The sequence below is a fragment of the Dipodomys merriami genome, unplaced genomic scaffold, assembly GCF_024711535.1.
Source record: "Dipodomys merriami isolate MVZ:Mamm:240054 unplaced genomic scaffold, mDipMer1.0.p SCAF_9, whole genome shotgun sequence".
NCBI classification, from domain to species: Eukaryota; Metazoa; Chordata; class Mammalia; order Rodentia; family Heteromyidae; genus Dipodomys; species Dipodomys merriami.
Genome location: NW_027206512.1, coordinates 55,113,947 through 55,133,353, shown reverse-complemented (window position 1 = coordinate 55,133,353; position 19,407 = coordinate 55,113,947). Strand labels below are relative to the sequence as shown.

The window sequence follows — 19,407 nt, the reverse complement described above, 5'->3', positions numbered from 1 at the left end:
GCAAGTTCACCTTTAGCTTGGGGTTTTTGTACCTCTTTTTTCTTCTGTGTAGGATACTCCTTTACCAACCTTTTAGATGTCTATTCCTTTTTTATTGCAGATCTTTAGGGAAACTTTCCCTCCTTAGAAAGGCCTTCTATAACTTGTCAATTTTAATTAAATTCCTACAATACCTCTATGGTATTATCTACAGTGTCACCTTAAATTGCATGAAGCAATACTGTTCATTCAGATGCTTTTCCCCAATCATTTCTCTTTTCTGTTGAAGTATAATGTCAGCCCTATGGGAGAAGAAATTTCATCTGCTGATGCACTGCTTGTCCCAGCACAGGGCCTAACATAGCATACAGATTAAATAAATACATCCTGCATGAATAGTGCTATCATCCAAGGTGCTCAAAGTGTAAATTCTTATCATCCATAGACAAAGAACAGGGCAAGGGTTTTAAGCCATTTCCAAAATACAGAGACAAATTTAACACCATGGCTCCTAGAAGGATAAAGGAAGCAATAAAACCATCCCAGATCAATATGGAAGAATATGTAGTACATTATGTAATAGGTACCTCCTATATGCCCATAAATCACAGTGAATCAAAACAGACAGAATTGATCCAAAGGATTTGCCAACTGGCATTTCCATTTGACTCCTAGCAAGGCAGTCTATATACAATGTCTTCTGAATTATATATAACAACATTCATTGGCCAGGTTTTCTATATCATATACAGATACTTTGAGAAGTAAAGCTTTTTTTTGTATTTTTTAAGAACTGATCTCTCAGGAGAGAATTTTGAAATGGGAAGTGAAACAGATGATTGTAGCGGCATATCACAAATTCTGTACATTGGCTATATAATTTACAGTGATTTATTCAGGTACTCCTGGCACGAGAATGAGGACATTGGCTCTTTCTTAAAAAACAATCTCCTACTGTATATCTGCTATGGTTAATGAAGTATGGCTTCTATGAGTTGGTAAAGATCCAACCGTCAGGGGTGAAAGAATACTGAGGAACAATTGGATAAAAAGTTTAGGCATAGCTCTGTTCCAGATTTCCCAAGGCACAGCCGCTCCAAAAAGTAATGAGATCTAATGTCATTCACAAATGTGGAGTCACAGATTTAGGTGAGTGTGTGGCTAGCAATACTGAGCAGATAGAGTAGTTGGCCAGCACTAGTCTGGTTAGAAGGAATGCATGGCTGAGCGCTCCCCGGAGGAATTTGGGAGAAAGAGGTTCAGTGGCTTAAATTGCCATCAAACTGAAACCCCTGCAAGAGGTAGGATTATAGTTAAGCAAAGAATCAGCTTCACACACAGTGAACTGACAGGAAAATAAAAGCACCAGGAGGAAGGCCGGATTGTACATAGTGATGTGAACTCTCATCCCAAAGTATCTGTGCATAAATTCTGTATCTTTATTTCTTAGTAGCCTGTTTTCTATTTCTTACTAAAGTCAAAAATTAATTATCTTTACATTTGTGAGACTTTGTATCTCCCATGGATCAATATTAGAACCTACAGAAAGCTTATGTAGTTTAAGATGATTTGTATTTTAACACATTTATGTTTGTGTTAGCTGCAGAATAATTGCTCAGGATTTGTTTGACAACATCACTGTCACCACCATCACCATCTACAAGGTAGCCCTAGATTGTTGCTACGATATTTGAGTACTGGAGGGAGATTCCCAGAAACACTGCAAATCATAGACTACATGATTCATTGCCTAAAGGCAGATACAACCATCTACCGGAGAAATGAAATCATCCCAAGTACTACCAAATAATCAAGCATTATTCCTAATAATCTTGAGGACAAGGTCAAAATTATCTCATAAAAAGGATTGCTTAGGTAGAACTTGGGTGAAAAAAGACAAATTAGGAAAATATGATGATCTAATACTTGTCAACCAAGAAAAAAGCACGTCCAGCACTATATTTGGATCTTCAGGGGATGGTATCACTTTTACAGAATGGCTTTTTAATAACTGCTACTCTAGAAACAATAAAGAAGTTGGTTATTCCTTTCTAGAACCTAGTGGTTTGTATGCAGCAGCATATTTCATTATGCTTTCATGTGTTTTCTTATTCTTTAAAGAATAACAGTAAATCCATGGAGATCATTCCTTCCCCCTCAATAAACACAAACTCTTTTAAATAGTACATGAGAGAGGTCCCTGCTCTGCTGTGTTTTCTCCCAGTTACCTATCTCCCCAGGCTGACCTGTAACTTTGCCTACAATTCGGTTACCATTTATATATTCTACACAGGGATGGGTAATATTGAAAGACTGTCATAAAAGGAAAACAATTAGGAAAAGCACATTCTATACCTTCTGTAACCTTCTGAGAGCAATCTACATACTGTATCCTCTGTAACCTGAGAGCAATCCCCATACTGTATCCTCTGTAACCTTCTGAGAGCAATCCCCATCCTGCATACTTTGTTACCTTCTGAGAGCAATCCCCATACTGTATCCTCTGTAACCTCCTGAGAGCAATACCCAAACTGCATCCTCTGTAACCTTCTGAGAGCAATCCCCATACTGTATCCTCTGTAACCTCCTGAGAGCAATACCCAAACTGCATCCTCTGTAACCTTCTGAGAACAATCTCCATACTCTCCCTCCGGTAAAATACATCTCTGTGAAGAAATTTATGAATACGTTTCTTAGTTCATAAAATATTTCTGAGAATTACTACTGATCACATGCCATGTCAGAAAAAGCCATGGTTGTGGTGAACAAGGAAACTTTATCCCAGCAGCTATCACTCATACTTACTAAAAATGTCAAGATAGCCAGGTGTTAGTGACTCATGCCTTCTATTTAAGAGGATCTGAGAAGCTGAGGATCATAGTTTGAAGCCAGTTTGGCCAAGAAAGTCCAAGATACTCTCCTCTCCAACTTAAGGAACGTGTGGAGTTGAGGTTCAAGTGGTACAGTGCGGGCTTTGAGTGAAAAAGCTAACAGAGAGTGCCTAGACCATGAGTTCAAGCCCAAATTACACACCCCCAAATAAAGTGTCAAGATATTCAGAACCATAGTTCTTTCATTCTGTGTGTGTGTGTGTGTGTGTGTGTGTGTGTGTGTGTGTGTGTGTGTGTGTGTGTGTGTGTGTGTAAATCAGTATTTCTCTAGTACTTAGTACAACAGATACCAGGTGAGATCCATCACCCATCTTGGAGTGACATCTTAATGTTAACAGGTACATTGGACAACCAGCCCATCATCACAAAATTGTCTATGTAGTCTCATTACCACTAAACGAAATAAGTCCACAAACCTTAATTACAACTGAGTATTCAGTGAGCTTCCTTTGCATATGCTTTTCTTCCTTAAGCACTATCCAAATTTTGAATTCTTATTTAGTGGATAACTGATTGAAAAAGCAATAACTTATTTTTGGTATAAGGTGGAGGGATTAAAGACATAATGTGTATTTTGGATGGAGAGCTTGATGGTAGGTTAAATCTAGGCCTAGATAAGCCATATTTAAGCCTCAAAGGCAAAAGAGGAAAGGAAAATATCAATTAGTGTTATTGCTTTCAAAAATCCTGTATGGAAAGCTCAGTAGAAAATAAATAATTAGAAAGAGCTATTGTGTTGTTGTTTTTTTCCTGAATCATTAAACCAGAAATGAGCATTCATGAAAATGTCACTCGATCACCAAGAGAAAAATAGGGAACACTGATCAGTCTGACATTTTAAGTAAAAGGTGTATTCTCCTTTGGTTCAATATAAAAGTTTCTATGCAACATGCAATTATAGTTTACACCAGATTTCAGGTGTGCTTAATTACTGTCTCAACCCTTTTATTGATGTCTCCTAAAATATACTCCCTTTCTATTCTGAGAATGTCTTCAGCCTCTCTTCATAAAGGTAAGCAATCGAATGAACAAATGCTGTATCATCAAGAATAACTTGAAAAGAGGGCAAGAATTGGAAATTACACCTTAGAAGAGGTTTCCATTTCTGGGAAAACAACATGCACGGTCCAGTTTTTGGTGCAGCATATGAGCCTGTGTCAAGGCTCATCGACTCTTTTGTATTGCTTGGGACTAAAGGGCCTCGAGGGATGTTGAACTTTCAGGACTAAACAAACAGGACATGTTACCTGCCTGATTTCTTTCTCCATAGATTTGTTAGGATAGTTACATAAAAACAACAAATCTTATGGAAGTTGGGAGTTGAGTGATGAGTGTAGTAAGGAGGGAGTGATGGAGGAACTTTTAGTGGGTACTCATTTACAGATAGGAGCAAAAAAATCCACAATGCTATTGCACAGCAGGGTAATAATAGATAGCAACAATGGAGTGTGCACTTCCAAGATTACAGGAAGGATTTCTAAAAGTCTGTATCATTCAGAAATAAATGTCTGAGAAAATCCATATGTTTAACCTGATTTAATATCCCATAAGTTCTACATAGGTTAAGAAATCATATTACCCCAGTTTTGTTTTGTTTTCTGTTGTTAAAAGTGATTTCAATTTTGAAAAAAAATCAGCTTAAATGCTTGCCAAGGGAAGGTGTTGTGACAACCAGTTATTTTTCACGAGACCTTGACTACTTAAGCTTGCTTATCTGATTTCAGGGACAGCGCAGAAAGAGAATTAAGTAGAGAGCCCATTTTTCTTCTCTGGGCATGAATGGGAACATTTCCATACAAAGATGCATTAGTAGGGGCACAAGAGGGTTTCTTGGAATCTAAGTATAGGTTTCTGAGAAAGGATAAAACTAGCTAAGAGTAAATAAACACTTATTATCCAATTGAAACAAATTTATAATTTAATATCATATCCTATACTGCACAAAGAACACATATAACAATATATACTTATATATGTAATACATATATATAACATTTTAAAAATTTATAACCATTTCGCTCTCTAACAATACCTTTAAGTTTGTGCTTTTTTGGCTGCAAAACAGTGTTGACACTATCCCTAATTTTATTGGGAGAGGACTTTCAATATGTAAATATTATCATTAATTATGGGCCTCAGTTTTCATTATTAAAAACTCAATATTTGAATTAGTTACTATATTTTTTTGTTTTTTCATGACAAATTCATCAAAACAATCTACATGCTAAATAATTTTCCGTGTAAAGTGACATCACATCATCCTTATTACATTCAGAGCCAGTACCTCTTACACAATCAACTTTAGGATCTCTGTCACAGTCCAAGGGCTTTTCCTTGTCATTCTCCACGTCTCCATCAACTGAGGCTTATATTAATACTCTAAAGATAGAGATCACTCTCCTGAATATTGCATGTCATATACAAGGAGTCATGGGCTCTATAGTCTTTGTGACTGGGATTATGTACTAATTCATTCAATTTGGCACATTTGTCAGTAACTACTTCTCAATACAGAATAACATGCCAGCTTCTCTCTCTCTCTCTCTCTCTCTCTCTCTCTCTCTCTCTCTCTCTCTCTCTCTCTCTTTCTCTCTCTCTCTCTCTCTCTATATATATATATAAATATAAAGTGATGGCCATTTGTGTGTTGTTTCAGCTTTTTTCTATTATAAATAGTGTTGTTACAAACATTCCATTGAAAATTGGGATGGTTATTTGCTCTCAATTCTGAGGAGGTGTATTTTGAGGATGTCCCCAAGACAGTGGTTTTTATGTCATCTGTTTACTGTTTTGAGGAGCTGCTAGTTATCCTCTCAAAATAAATTTCTCATTTTCCTCTCCTGACAGTAGCACATGACGGTTTTAATTTATCCACTTCCTCCAACATGTATTTGCTTTCTAAAAATATCATCCTAGTGGATGTTAAGTAATATCTCAATGTGATTTCAATCTTTGTTTTCCTCGTAGCTAGTAATATTGACCAACATCTCATGTGCTTTCCGTATTGTCAGAAGATGTTCATTTTATTCATATCTTTAGCCTTTTCAAAATTGGATTACTCATTGCAGATATAATTGAACCATTTTTGTACAACATTGTTATTTAAAGAACATCTACTATGTTCCAAGTACTTCACAATCTCCAGTATTTAAAAAGCAATCCTTAAAATTATTATCTCTACTGTTTATAGTTTAAGATACTCAAGATAGAGAAATGTGGTGATTCACTGAGCTAAAAAGTGACAGATTTAAGCTAACCCAGAAGCTCCAAAAGCAGGATGGGTCTTTATTCTTCTCAGTGATGCAAGGGCCTGGGCATATTGAGCCTTTGAATACTAGAGCACTTCCTCTTCTCTGACATTTTTCCTGAGGCTGCTCTAGTGGTTTACTCTCACAGAGAATATAGTCCACAAGCTATCCAAAGCCTGTGCATTCTTTTTTTTTTTTTTTTTTGTCAGTCGTGGGGCTTGAACTCTGGGCCTGAGCGCTGTCCCTCAGCTCTTCAGCTCAAGGTGAGCGCTCTACCACTTGAGCTACAGCGCCACTTCCGGTTTTCTGGTGGTTTATTGGAGATAGGAGTCTCACAGTCTTTCCTGCCCAGGCTGGCTTTGAGCCGCGATCCTCAGATCTCAGCCTCCTGAGTAGCTAGGATTACAGGCGTGAGCCACCAGCGCCCTGCTAGCCTGTGCATTCTTGATGCGCTCTGCCATCCCAACCAAAATCATACTATGCCTGAACACTACCTAAGCTCAGAGAGTATATATTTAACTTTTGCTTACTAACTATAACTAACAACCATAATCTGTGGGGACATTTGGATTATTAAATAAACAGCCCTGATTTTTTCCTGAAAGTACTGACCCTAATATACTTTACAGGGAATGTTGATACCTAAAAACAGTCATAATGGCATAAAACCCAGCATATATATACTATTGAGAACTGCACGGGAGCAGCTATCCTCCCTAAGATTTTAAAAACAAAACATTCTAAACCACACAGGAGGGTTGTAAATGTTTAGTGACTACAAAAATCTCTAAAGCAAGTGGTATTTCTTGTCTTGATTGTATGAGCTAACTATTAAGAAGACTATAATTAAGAGTTCATTTCTGAGAGTACCAACAAGCATGTTAATCAACATTGATAGCATTAACTCCAATTACCATTAGTAAACTACAAGAATTCTGTTCTAAATCACAGTGAAATGATAAATACTACATGTTGCTTTGGGTTTACATGTTAACAAGACCTTATTATTTTCCTGAATAGTCAGCTAAGATGCGGACAGAGGTTGTACTAAGGCAAAGGTAATAGTGAAAAACACAAAATTATCCTTGTAAATTCTTTATAATGATTGGATCCATGAATTTTAACTTTATGGGTTTAAAGAAAGACATTTTACTTCGCTGAACAAACTAATAAACTAACGAACTTAAATGCTAATAAACAGGGTCCTTTGAAACTCTCATTATTAACTTACACTCTTTGCACAAATTTGAACAAAGATGGATGGCTTTAAATGACTGGCACTAATTAAGAGACTGAAACAAACAAAAGACTAATAAAACATTATGTACAAAGACAAGCACATTAGCATATCCTATCCCATATCTCCCTTATAATGACATGAAGACAAATAATCCTGATTATACCTGAAACAATAATGTAGCCAAGGCAATAAATCACTTGACGAAACTTAAGGGGGCTTCTTTTTAAACACATTGATTTAGGTGTTAATCCTGTCACTAAAATATAAACATCAAATCAAATCAAATTTCCTATAAGGGTATATAGTTTAAAGATTTGTCTGTTTCCTGAGAAAACATCTATTCAATAAGTGGACATGGGGCTGAGTCAGAGATAGAGTTATTAAAAATAATCTCAGCCAGGTGCTGGTGGCTCATGCTTGTAATCCTAGCTACTCAGGAGGCTGAGATCCGAGGATTGTGGTTCAAAGCCAGCCCATGCAGGAAAGTCTGTCAAACTCTTATCTCCAATAAACCACTAGAAAACCAGAAGTGGCGTTGTGGCTGAAGTAATAGAGTGCTTGCCTGAAGAGCTCATGGACAGCACCCAGGCCCAGAGTTCAAGCCCCATAACCGACAAAAAAAATCTCAGATTATTATAAGAAAACTCTTCCTCAAATATTCTCTGGAATAGATATCCATCTTTAGCCAGGCACATCAGAGGATCTAAATTCAAGTCAAAAGTACTCTTTTGCTTGGGTGCTCCTTTTTTGTTTCTTTTTTGTGTATATATAGCATATTCTCTTGATCCATTCATCCATTGAGGGGCATCTTAAGTGAAGTAAGCCAGAGAAACCTAAGTTGTATGATTTCTTTCATTTGTGGTAGCTTGAAGGGGTCTATAAATCTACAAGTAAACACACTTAGTGGTAAGCAAAGGGTTACCAAAGAACTGATGAGTGATAGATTGTACGGGGAGTGCACATAGTATAATTCTTTAAAAAGACGAATTCAAAGCCCAAGAAGATAAGTACCAGGAAATGGGTACTTGCAAGAGGATAGGGTAAGGCCTAGGGGTGAGGGGTTGCACAATGAAGGGGTTCTGGGGAGAATGCAGGCAAAAGTTCACCATAGATAATGCACCAAGGAATTGAGAACTATAAGAAAGGGTGTGTCAGAGTTGGCTGAAGATGTTGAAGTGGTGACAGCAATCAAGATGAATTGTACACATGAACTGCTCTGTTAAAAGGTAGAAAGTAAATGCCTAGCCTAAAATTAAGGTCAGGGGTGGGTTGGGCGGGGTGGGTGAGAACGTTGAATGGGGTGACATGGGTCAGGATGCACTGTGTTCATAAACTGCTTTAGTGAATGGCATCTCTCTTGAACAACTTCTTAAAGATAATAAAAAACACCAAAAAAAGGCAGAAGTGGAGCTGTGGCTCAAGTGGAAGCACATTATCCTTGAGCACAAGAGCTCAGGATCAGCACTTAAGGCGATGAGTACAAACCCAAGGACCCATGAAAGAACAAACATAAAGAAGTAGGTTTTGCCAGCTGCAAAGAATCTACATGAATCATTTTAGTTCTTGAAGGATGAGGTTGTAGGTCAGAGGCCAGGGGCCCTGTTTTCAATAGCACTCTACCTTTGAACTTGTCATTTTTCCTTACCAGGTGCTCTACCTCACACCTATAAATCAAAAGGGAAGATGGACAACATGACTGGAAATTATAAAACTGACCTGTTCTTCCAAGATGGCTGGGTAGAAAAAGCCCCAAGTCAGCTCTTACTTAAGCTATTTTCCAAGAATTCGAAGCAAACACAATGACACACTCCAAGGGGACATTTCCCACAGGGATGATGAGGGGACTTTGTTGAAAGAGGCTGAAAAGCCAGACCTCATAAGGTGATTATAGGCAGCCGCAATTTCAACCAAGGCTGGGGCCTGCCACACACATTTCTTCCTGTCAAGGTGAAGCCTGGGCCACCTTGCTCTCTGTCGGTCTGTTTTCTCAAAATCCAAGCCAAACTGATGAAAACTGCCTTTGAACTTGCAGGCTCTGTGGTAAGGGAGCAAATCAAAAGACATCTGAAGGTAGGGAAAAAGGAAATTGACTTTCTTCTTAATTTGAATGCTCAGAAAAGCCAGTAATTAGATTTGTTATTTTAAAAATCTAACTTAATTCCTTTAATCTGAAATTTTCAAAGGGCTTTCAGAACCTCACAAATTTCTATTTATCCTATGACAGAAAGATCACCTATACCATTATAACAGTACAGTATGTTGAAATAAAGTCACAGGACTTTGATCATTCTCCTTTGGTTTCAAAAGCTGTTCCCTACTCTTATAAAACCAATTTGTCCTCAATGATCTGCAGAGATTTTTTTTTATGCACATACACCTATATTTGTATATAGAGGAAAATGTGGCGTTCAGAGTATCTGCAAAAGCACAGAAAATTTAGCCAGGTGAACAGTTAGTAAAAATCAGATTGATATTCCATTCTCCATGTATGAGACAATGTTTTAACAAAAGCATTTTGATCCCCAAAACAAAAAATACGGGGAAAAAATCTCCTGTATCTTGTTCTTCTCTACTCTCCCTCTCTCCTTCCATCCCCCTCTCTCCTACACACACATAGACACACAAAAACACATGCACACACTCATACACACATACTATCTCAGTATCTTCTTGCTAATATTCACAATGCTGCACAGTGCTAATATAACAAAACCTTTAGAAATCTATTTTTGCTCCACATTTACCTTTGTACCTCTGGAAACTGATGCACAAAATTACAGCAACCTGACCAGGCTAAAAGAGTCATTTGTTACTAAGCCAGTAATAATTCCTTTGGCTTGTACTTCCACCTTTTTCAAACGCTTTTCAAAGAAATCATTATTATTGGGTTTAGGTGCACCTAGTTCAACAACTGTGCTTTCTTTCCTTCTTCCTTCCTTCCCACCCTCTTTCCCCTCTCCCTTCCCTTTTCCCTTTCTCCCTCCTTTCTTGCCTCCTTCCTGTCAACTTTTCTCTTTCTCTACTATCGTGCAACATCATACCAAAATATAATGTACACAAGCTATTGTCTCACAATCAACCCAGTCACCTACAGTGCACTTTAGGATATATCACATGGCTCAGATAGCTTCCCAAGCAAAGCATGACTAGGGTATTAGTTCAGCATAGGGCTTATGGCCCAGGGAAGCCCAATGAGGCATGAAGTGGCTTCTGCTGGCATTTCTGGGCAGGAGGCAGCTGTTCCTATGCACTGTGATGGATCCTAGTGGGATGTAAGGCAGGTTTTATCCACAACCACCTAAGATCATATGACGCCAGAAAACAAAGCTATTAGGGGAGACGCCAGATCTGAGAGATTAAATGGATTCCTAACGACATATTAAAAGAAGTCCCATCTCAAGCCCAGAATCACCACCTGGGTTTTGTAGTTATATGGGCCAATAAATTCTTGTTGTTTTTGTTCAAGTTGATGTGAACTGAGCTTCAAGCCATTTGATCACTAACTAGGATTGTGAAATAAAATAGAAGATGGATGTTTAAGGTGGAATTTCAGTACACAGAAAATGAATGATCAGCATATGAGTTTCTGGTCATTGTACAGGAAATCTGACAACTCTAATTTTAGTTCAAATAACAAGTACTTTTCGATGCACAGTAGGATCTGAGGAGAAAAAGAAGAGGTTTAAATAACAGCACAGAGATGGCATCATGGGGTGTAGGAAGGTCTTTCATATGCTTTCCTTCAAAGGAGTAAAAGCTCATTTTTTATCAAAACGTAAGAGAGAAGGGAAAAAGCAAAGTATTTATCAAGCTGATGGGTTTCATCCCTCTTTCCTGTTCTGATTCTATCTCCATGTTGGATTCAAACCAATACTTCCACAATCCATCAAATGAGAAAGAAGGTGACAATAGTCTCTAGGTTAATCATGGTTCTGTCCAAGATCAAGTTCATTCCTTGTATTTTGTAAGGCATTTAAAGTCAGAGTACTGCAGACAGCCAGGGATGAGAAAATTCCAGTACTAATACTTCAAGTAATTCTGTCTGTCCAGAGGAATATTTATCCATACACATACAAAAGAGAACAGTACTGCTTATTACATGGGTGCAGAGCTGAGAAGGCAAACACCAGTCCTGAAGGATGAGAGGTATTTGAGCTTGGATCTCAGTAGGAAGGAAAGGCATGTGGGATGGGCAATTGCAATCATCTCCATTAAATGTCCTCTTGTTTATGCCTATTTTTTCTTCTACTTCTCTTCTCTTTCCCCTTTGTTATTCCACTCTTTCCTCTTTACCTTATCTTTTCTAATAATGATGATGTTCACCAAGCTGGCACTACCAGAGACAAAGCTTATGGTAGAGAAGGCTTTTAAGAATAAGTATGTCTGGACTGGTTAGGGTTCATTGAGATAGAATTCAAATACTGTTATATCTGTGTTTACCAAATATGTAGGCTTTTAGATGGAATAGGCCTTCACAAAGTTTTCTAAGTAAGAGAACAAGCGACATATAAGGTAACTGGTAATAAATAGCAACATGTATGGAATCAGAACTCAGTGAAGTTGACCTTGATGTACTTACTGAAGAACATTTTATCAATATATAAATATATATTGATATATATGTATATATGTATATATATACACACACAACAATTTCTCATATTTAGTTCCCTAGCAGTCTAGCATCTCATTTAGATCTTTCTCAGATAAAGAAAGGCAAGGACTTTCCCTTTAAGGAATGAGGGTATCTGAGAAGTGTCCCATTTTATAAATCCCTATGCTCAAAGGGAAACCCAAGGGGCGCCCCACACACTTCATTTATCTTTTTTCTGGGGCAGACCTATTAAGGTGTCACTGATCAGAAAGTTCAGCAGCAAGTGAGCTTGCCCATGTTGGAGGGGGTAAACTGACCCCTCTCCCAATTTCAGATGTAAATGTAGCAAGACATAGAATCACTTCTCCAGTCTTAAACCATTTGACGTATGTGCTGTGGAATGGCCAGCCACTGAGAATTAAGGAGCACAGGGACCTGTCTGCTTTTACTTATGGTAGTGAGGTGTGCAGTGCAAAATTCAGGTTACCAGTGAGACTGAGTGTGATGTGCTAATTCATAGCTCCCTCTGTCTACTTATGTCATGGGTTCATTATATAATTCAGCAAGACTTGGGGATTTTTTTCTAGGGAAGGTGAGTTCTAGAAAACAGAGGTGTAAGACAAGCAAGAGGGAATTCCTTTGACAAAGGGAGAATTCACGCCCATAGTTTGCAGAAGTCCATGCTATATATTCCTCTGATCTTTGAAAAAAATAATTTTATTTTATTGTCAAGGTGGTGTAAAGAAGGGTTATAGTTACCTATGTAAGGTAGTGTGTACCTTTCATGTGGAACTTATTAACCCCTCTCTCATTTTTCTACCATTTTCCCTCCCCTACCACCTCCATATACAGTCCATTTCCAACATAGTGTCTTGTGAGTATTGCTGTTGTCTTGGTTTGTCCTTTGTCTTTTGTCTCACCATGTTGTCATTCCCCTTCCCTTCCCAATTCAGATAAAGGTATATACAATACTCAGGTGCCAAAATCAAATACAGTGACAATGGGATGAACCAAGGGAAATAAAAGGCACCAAAGAAAGAAGAAACTACATAGTACATTAAAAATACCAACAAAAAAGGAAAACCTCTTGTTTCAATGACTTGGAGTTCATAGCTAAGATATGGAACTAAACCAGATGCTCCTCAGTAGATGAATGGATCAAAAATTTTAAAAAGTGGTACACAGGGCACCGGTGGCTCTTACCTATAATCCTAGCTACTCAGGAGGCAGAGATCTGAGGATCATGGTTCAAAGCCAGCCTGGGCAAGAAAGTCCAGGAGACCCTTATCTCTAATTAACCACCAAAATAAGTGGAAGTAGAGCTATTTCTCAAGTGGTAAAATACTAGCCTTGAGCTGAAGAGCTCAGGGAAACTGCCCAGGCCTACAGTTCAAGCCCCACAATCGACCCCCCCCCCAAATATATGGTATATATATATATATATATATATATATATATATATATATATATATATATATATAATGGAATTCTATACTTCCATCAGAAAGAATGACATTGCCCCATTCATAAGGAAATAGAAAGATGGAAAAAAAATCATATTAAGTGAAGTAAGCCAAACGCAAAGAAACATAGATCCTATGTTTTCCCTCATTTGTAATAATTAGTATATGTCTATGATAGCCCTAGCACACAAGCAGAATAGCTCAATAGCTATGCACATATGACCATCTAAGATGATGCTAAGCAAAAGAAAATTTTAATAATGAAAGAATGGTACATTCCCTTTTTTTCTTTTCCTTGAAGTACATATTTCCACATGCATGGCAAGACCTTTAGCATGGTCATGGTTGAAAAAGCAAGCAATGACCTGTTAATTTAAAGTGAGTCATTAGAGAGACTTGGATGCAATTCACTTTGTAAAAAAAAAGCACACACTTCCTCCAGGTGACTGATATTAGGCACATTTTTAACTACTTAGAAATGCAGTGTGAGGAAAATATGATTTGTCTTCTAATTCACTTTCCAGATGGGTTCTTTAGATTTACTTCAATTTCCCCAAATCTGATTGTTACTTTAAAAAAAAAAAAGACAAGCAAATGGAGTTATCTAAAAGAAATAGCTCTCTCATGGTTTCAAATTAAAACTTCAATGGAAGAAAAAAAAACACCTTATTTTTTCCTTGAAGAGTAAATGATTCGCAGTGTTTCCATCTATTCTTGCCATGATCATAAACAATACTTTTTCTACTCCCAAGTATTATAAATGTACATACTTGTACGACAAAAAATGAGTTTAACTACCCACACATGGGCAACTGTAGGTATTTTGTGTATGAATAATTTCTGGATGTAAAAATTAAGAGGGTTGTGGTTTAGGGTCATCTCAGGTAAAATGTTAATGATAGTTCATCTCAACAAAACAAGCTTGGTGCAGGAATGCATGTCTGTATTTCCAGCAACATGGGAGGGATTGGTAGGAAAATTACAGTTGGATGAAAGAGAAAATAAACACAAAACACTATCTGAAAAATAACTAAAGTAACTCGGTGGTCTAACAGCTATCCAACAAGCATGAGACCCTTAGTTTAAACTCCAGTACTATCAGAATTTGAAAAAAAATGAACAAAATTTTGTATGATTTAGCCATAAAGTCATTGTTTTCCAGGATTGCTGTGTTACTCCAAGAATGTCAGCACAATTTCTAGAGGATTTTTCCAGTCTTCTGCCTTGGCTCTCTGTTGCTATTTCCCTATGCTGTATTCTGAACTGCTCTCAATCGCTCTCTTCCACTGCAAAATCCCATTTCTCTAGTTTCTCATGTCTCACTATGGTCTTGAAGAAAAGTCTTCCATACCCCATGCTTTTTACAGATACCTATGAAACATTTTCGTTTAACAAAACTATAAACAAAATCCTCTAATACTTTATTCTCTGAGAACCTCAGAGTTGAAACATCCACAGATATATATTTTTTTTTTCTACCATTGAATTGTTATTTTTCAGCAAAATCATGTCTACAAACTGCCCACCATCTTGCCTGCCACCTAGAAGGACCCAATAAATCCCAGCCATCAGTACTTGTCCTGTTTCTGTTAGCCGTACTGGTAGCTGCACCCATAAAAACTGCTCAGTGGGTTGGGGCAGCCTGGGGTTACTGGAGTTACTTGAGCCAAGGGAAACTATTCCCATCATAACAGGAGAATGACCTGAAATGTTTAAATATTTAAAGGTTCTTTTCTTGTTTTTTTTTCTCTTTTCAGGCAGAATTTATTTTGGCTTTTAAAGTCATAGGTTTCAGTCTATAATAAACTAACTCTGATTTTTTATTCTGGTTGTTATTGTTTGGGGTTTTCTTAAGAATATATCTTTTCATTTTATTTTCTCATTGAAAAAATGTTTAATTTGTTTTCTTCCAGTAATTGCACAATGAGGTTCCAACATGACACGTCAATTCGTGAGTACAATGTATCTTGATAAATGTCACCCCAAAAAGTTCTTGGGCTCCATCTGAAATTTGATGTTACTCAGTCCCTTGTAGATAAATAGCTAGTTAACTAAGAATTAGACAGCAAATTAGTAATTAGGGATCTTTGTAAAATATAAATATATATATACATATGAAATATAAAATCAAATCTGTTAGAAAGGGTGTCCTAGAAACTCACTTTGCCTTTACCTCCTCATCGAGCAGTTCATCAACAGGATAGGAATATTTTCATCATAATCTCATTCCATAATCATACTGTTTTCATCATAATAGTAAATGTTGTATTGCAGCAAGTGGTGCTTAATAGTAAGGGTTGTGTTTTCTTAAAAATATTGGTATTTAAAATAATGGTAAATCAAAGCCTGAAGGCTTAGAAGCACATAAAACAATTTTACCACCACTCAATAACAAAAATCAACTATACTTTGAAGTATTACTTTTCTTCCCCAACTGTGGAGCACATGCCATTTTAGTATGTATTTGACAAAATAAGGGGGTTGTACATATAAAGTACTTCATGGCCTACCTTCCTTCTCAATTGTTGGAGTTTTGAAATGAATTAACCATCCCCTTCTCCTCCCAAGAATCAATATTTTTACAAACTGTAGCCATTCAGACTTGGAACTTGGCAGGCATTTGCATGAAAATGAATAAAGAGAACTTCCTCCTTCATGTGAATGTCTGACAACATGGTTGGCTGATAATAATATTTGAGCTTTCAAGCAAAAGTGAGATTTAGGAAAAGCCCCATCTGTTACTCTCAGCTTGGCAATTTGTGAAACTTAGATGTCTTTTGTGGCCTTTCTTTAGGTTCATGATGATTTTACCAAATGCAAGTTTAGGGGATATTATATAATAAAATGTGACCATCTTTGGAAAATAAACATAATTTTATAAATCAAGATTTTCCAAATGTTCAGTAGCTATGTATGGGTGAAAGATACATACAAAGTGAAGACTAGGACCAAAAATGTTTTTGTTTCTTTTTAAAATTCAGGGCCATGCAAACATACTAGGAATATTATGTGACTGTTGGTTTTAAACTGAACACTTGAGTTTTCTGGTCTTAAATGCTAATGGTTTGGCAGAACAGAGGAAAGGGAAAATGAATAATCTCAGACAAACCACAAAAACCACAGTGAAAATGATAAACTTCGAGGGTCTAAGCAGCCCTGCCTGAATGAACTGGAACCTATTTAGAAATGAGAAGAAAAATGAGCACACTTTGTAATAATTGGAGTTTATAGGACTCATTCTACAGGAGAACAATAAACACACTTCCAAAAGCCCAGACAAATAGGGGAAATAGTATATTTGTTGTATTTTATTCAATTCAGCAATGAAGCCCATTGCTTTAAGTTCAGAGGTATTTTACATAAAAGAGGTGCTAGAAACCGTAGAAAATTACATTGAGCTCCTAGAAATTGTAAAATTACATTGAAATTTACATTGAGCTCCTAGAAATTGTAATGTGGTGTAGTGGTTACAAAATAGGTCTGTAAATTCTGCAAAGACCCTGCCTTCCAAGAGTGATGCTTAATTTCTCTCCTCTGTAATATAGGTCGGACTTAATGATTCCTTTGCAAAGTAGAATTCAACAGGATTGATGCTATTGACTTGCAGGGTCATTGAAAGGATACAGATTCTTTCTGACTTTCCCTCCTCAAATCTTGCTTTGGGAACAGCTTGCTCTCACATTGAGGAGAAGTTCAGGTATCTCCTGTTAAAGCCCCTATGAGGACAGAGTGAGGTCCACCTTACAAAATCCAGTATCATCTTCTTACCAGATGACTAGGTCCTACAAGTGGATCATCCAGCACATAGTTAAGAAAGACTTCATTCATCATAAACCTGGCCTAGAATTGTATGCACAAGCTCAGGAAGGCCTTCCAGTCAGAATCAAGCTAGCAATGCTATTCCATAGTCCCATAGTTCCTACTAGGATACTTTGGATTCTAATTAATATTAATTATTTAAACCAACAAGTTTGTCATACTTAATGATGCAGTAAAAATAATTTAGTAAAAGACTGCCTAAAAATACATGCATCTTACGTGTCTTGACATTTCTCTAACCTATGGTAGCTGAGAGGAGAAGGCCATAATGAGGCTGCCATTGTGGTCTTCAGAGTTGGAAATGATGACAAAGGGATTGGATGGCTGGGAGACACCTGACACTGGGAAGTGACTGGCTCTATTTTAGGCTCTCAGAGTAGAAGTGACCTGTTAAAGGGCAATGGCAGGGGAGACAGAGAAATAAAGAAGGTGAAGCCTACAAATGTCAGAGATTATTCAAAGATCAGACCACAGTGTGAGCTTCAGTATTTTAAGCTTCAGAGCTCTCTGAGATCAAAAATAAAAAATCCTGTGTTCAACTTCAGAGTAAAATGCATGGTAGCACATGCCTAGAAATTGAAATACAGATCGTATTTCAATTGAGGCTTCAGGATGGTTAGAAATGGTGTAAGAACTTCGTCATAACTGTCAAGAGCTCTCTTGGTCTACTAAAAGTAAGAGGAAAATGAACTTTTAGCTACCAAGGGCTATTCGCCAATATCTGCACAATTATTTAGTATTCTTAATTAGATCTAAATCAATTGTGTTGGAAAATCTGGAAAAGAAACAGTGCGTCGTTGTGCTAAACAGTATATCAATACTAAATAAAGATGAACACCATTGATTTTTATCCAAGTATAGCTGAGGCCGAGGAAAATGCCTTTCCTCAATTCTTATTAAGCTACCGGCATGACTATGTTTATTGCAGCATGTTTACCATAGCTAAGATATGGAACCAACCCAAATGTCCCTCAGTAGATGAATGGATCAAGAAAATGTGGTATATATACACAATGGAATTCTATGCCTCCATCTGAAAGAATGACATTGCCCCATTTGTTAGGAAATGGAAAGACTTGGAAAAAATTCTATTAAGTGAAGTAAGCCAAGCACAAAGAAACATAGGTTCCATAGTTTCCCTTATTTGCAATATCTAGTATATGTCTGAGACAAGCAGGAAAGGTCAGATAAGTTGATGTTTGGAAAATGAACCTTAAGATATGTATTCAAATGTTTTTTTTCTTCCATGCGATTGTTTCTAACACATTTATAAGATTATTTCTATGTTGCTTTGTATGTCCCTCCCTCAAGGTATATCCCCTACTTTCACTGTATTTGATGTTAGTATAATTTATGGAGGGGAAGGGAAAAAAAACCAAATTGTTTAAATAGGGATACAGGTGGACCCATTGCAACAATGAGATGTACAGTCATTATGTTGAAAACGAACTTTACAACTTTGGTGGGTGGGGAGGAGGATTGGGTGGGGTGTATGGGGGAGGATGGGAAGGCATGGGAAGGGGAAACAAAGGAGGAGGCTACAATGCTTGATAAGAAATGTACTCATTATCTTGCTCATGTAATTATAATCCCTCTGTACAGTATTTTCACAATAAAAAAATAAAATAAAATCTGAAAAAAGATCAGTGTTATCTTACCAAAACTTTCTTTGTTCTTTTTTTAATTTCGAGTTGTTTGAGAAGTAAAAATTTGGCCTTCTGCTTTGGCCTTGGCACAGGAGACTCTCTACCCCACCAGTCCCATCAGAGAAAGAAGAGGGGAACAAAAATGTGTTGATAACATGATTCTCATTTGTGGGATGCCATATTTTCTATTTATGTTACTTCTTAAATGCAGTATCATGAAAGCAAGGTATGTTTTTCTTTTTTTAAAAAGACGTTTTTATTGTAAAAATACTGTACAGAGGAGTTATAGTTAATGAGCAAGGTAATGAGTACATTTACTATTATGCATTGTTACCTCCTCCTTTGATTTTTCTCCTATCCTTCCTTCCCTCCCACCTCCACAACTACAGTTAGTTTTTCAACATGGTGTCTTGTGTATCTCATTGTTACAATGGATCAACCTATATCCCTATTTAAGCATTTTGGGTTTTTTTCCCTTCCCTTCCCCAAGCTAGAGAAATGTATATACAAGATGCAGGGCACTGACA

The 19,407-nt window shown here is 37.1% G+C and overlaps 1 protein-coding gene across 2 annotated transcripts in view; it reads right to left on the bottom strand.

The window, feature by feature from the left end:
- The window catches only part of Kcnip4 (potassium voltage-gated channel interacting protein 4), an 896,578-nt gene that overhangs the window by 470,550 nt on the left and 406,621 nt on the right, over window positions 1-19,407 (bottom strand). The window lies entirely within an intron of this gene.